The following is a 2633-nucleotide window of genomic DNA, read 5'->3' as shown; positions in this document are numbered from 1 at the left end:
TAAGTTTATGTTTTACTTTAAAATTATATGGAAAAGGTTGGGCTCACAACTGTAATCCCAGCCCTTTGGGAGGCAGAGGTGCGCAGATCACTTGAAGTTAGGAGTTCAAGACCAGTCTGGCCAACATGGAAAAATCCCATCTCTACTAAAAATACAAAATTTAGCCAGGCATGGTGGTAGGCACCTGTAATCCCAGCTACTCAGGAGGCTGAGGCAGGAAAATCACTTGAGCCCAGGAAGAAGTTGCAGTGAGCTGAGATTGGCCACAGCATTCCATCCTGGTGACAGAGTGAGAATCTGCCCCCACCCCACAAAAAAGTTATATGGAAAAGACACATACTATTCATATTTATCTTTGAGTGAGAGATTACAAATGATTTTTTTCTTATAAATGATACCTTTAAGTCTTCTTAAAGCTTTTCTGCATTTAAAATTTTTCCACGACATACTTATTTTTCTTTACTTTAGAAAATAAAACAGAACTATAATGCAAACCCAGTGCCAATTGATAAAAAGATATTCTCTAAAGGTAGAACATAGTCATTGTGAAACCTGGGTGTCCTGGGCATTACAGGGCCATTTTGATCATAGACTGCACCTTGAGGAAGACAATACCCAAAATCTGTAATCTTTGGCTTCATTATTTCTTCTCTAAATTCAAAGATTATTAATTTTTACTAAGAAGAATTTATAGCAACTGCTACCACAGCACTAAAGATTATGGAAGTTATATTTTCTAACACTCCATACAAAATTACATGATAAGCAAAAACAGGCTCTCTAGATAATTTTTTGGAGAGAATCTAAATTGAGTAATAATTTGCACGCATGTTTTAAAAGCAGACATGTGAAGACGCCATTAACGAGTTCAGCTCACAAGTTGGGGTTACTTGGACACAGAACACACTAACAAAAGCCTGTTCCTCCAGAGCAGTCGCAAGTCCCATCTCAGCAGCAATCACTGAGATGGATTTGAGGCACATTTGTGGGCCTTAACAAAAGAAATAGAAGTGTGGCCATAAACACTTTCATTCTATGATGGCAGATATATGATTAAAGCCTCAAAATGAGAAAAGATTCACTCTCCTCTTTGACAAGATTCGTTGCTATGGTGATGGTCTGCTCAGTCGCAGCTGAGCGGCTTCAGGTGGCTCCAGTTTTGGAAGACAAGCTAGGTCATGTTTGAATCACCTTGCTTACACAGCAACTGGACAAAAGAAAATCACATTTAGGAATAAATTATTCGCTTAAAAAATCCATTTCTGTAAAATTTTCTATGTGATGAAGACTCTGAAATGTTTACCACCAACGTGGAAACTTCGGAGCTCCAGACTTCCGCTCAACAATTTCATCTCCCATTTAACTTCTTTAAAACGATTAGTGCCTGAAATGACTTGTTTTCTCACACTCCTTTTATCTAACTTTCTCTAGTAGAATATCATTTATTTGAAGGCAAGGATGCTATTTTGTTCATCACTATAGTCTTAGCATCTAAAACTGTGCCTGACATATGATAGCCACTCAATAAATATTAATTGACTGAAGCTGCCTGTTCTCATGATACCACCTTTTTTTGTTTGTTTGTTTTGAGACAGTGTCCGGCACTGTCACTTATGCTGGAGTGCAGTGACACAATCTTAGCTTACTGCAGCCTCACCCTCCTGGGCTCCAATGACACTCCCACTTTGGCTTCTGGAGTAGCTGAGACTAAAGGCATATGCCATGTTCCAGGCTATTTTTTTTAAATTCGGAAACATGGTTGTGCTGTGTGGCCCAGGCCGGTCTTAAAGCAATGCTCCCATCTCAGCCTCCCAAAGTGCTGGAATTATAGGCATGAACCAACATCCCTAGCCCCACTTTCTTATTTTAGAATTTTCAGCAATATTCTTAAGAATTTAATGTGACTGTAGACAATTTACTTTCTCTGGGAATTTGTTTCCTCATTTATAAAGTAGGGGAAATTAACTAATCTATATATTCCTTATCTATGCTAAAATTTCATGACTCTATGTGTGCAAAGCTTAAATTATAAAATATTCCTTTTCCACTCATTCTGTTTCTAATTAGTGTTTTTTCTGATTTTCATGTACAATAATATATACATAGTTACAGCTCACAAAGCATTTTTGTTTCTGTTGTTTCCTTTGACACTCACTTCAAGCTCCCAAAGCATGATAGTATTTACCATTTCTGTTTTCTGGATAAGGATTATAAGATCGGAGAAGGACTATGACTTGCTTCAATTCACCATACACGTCATTTCACTAAATGTGTCTGTTATGAGTAAAAGTTGTTCAGGCCGGGCACAGCGGCTCACACCTGTAATTCCAGCACTTTGGGAGGCCGAGGTGGACAGATCACAAGGTCAGATCAAGACCACCCTGGCAAACATGTTGAAACCCCATCTCTATTAAAAATACAAAAAATTAGCTGAGCGTGGTGGCGTGTGCCTGTAATTCCAGCTACTCAGGAGGCTGAGGCAGGATAATCACTTGAGCCCAGGAGGCAGAGGTTGCAGTGAGCTGAGATGGTGCTACTGCACTCCAGCGTGGCTACAGAGCAAGAGTTCATCTCAAGGGGAATAAAAAAGATTTCATATATATATATATATATATATATATATATATATATAT

Source organism: Cebus imitator, unplaced genomic scaffold (genome assembly GCF_001604975.1).
Source record: "Cebus imitator isolate Cc_AM_T3 unplaced genomic scaffold, Cebus_imitator-1.0 Scaffold465, whole genome shotgun sequence".
Classification (NCBI taxonomy): Eukaryota; Metazoa; Chordata; class Mammalia; order Primates; family Cebidae; genus Cebus; species Cebus imitator.
This window is presented reverse-complemented; position numbering follows the sequence as displayed.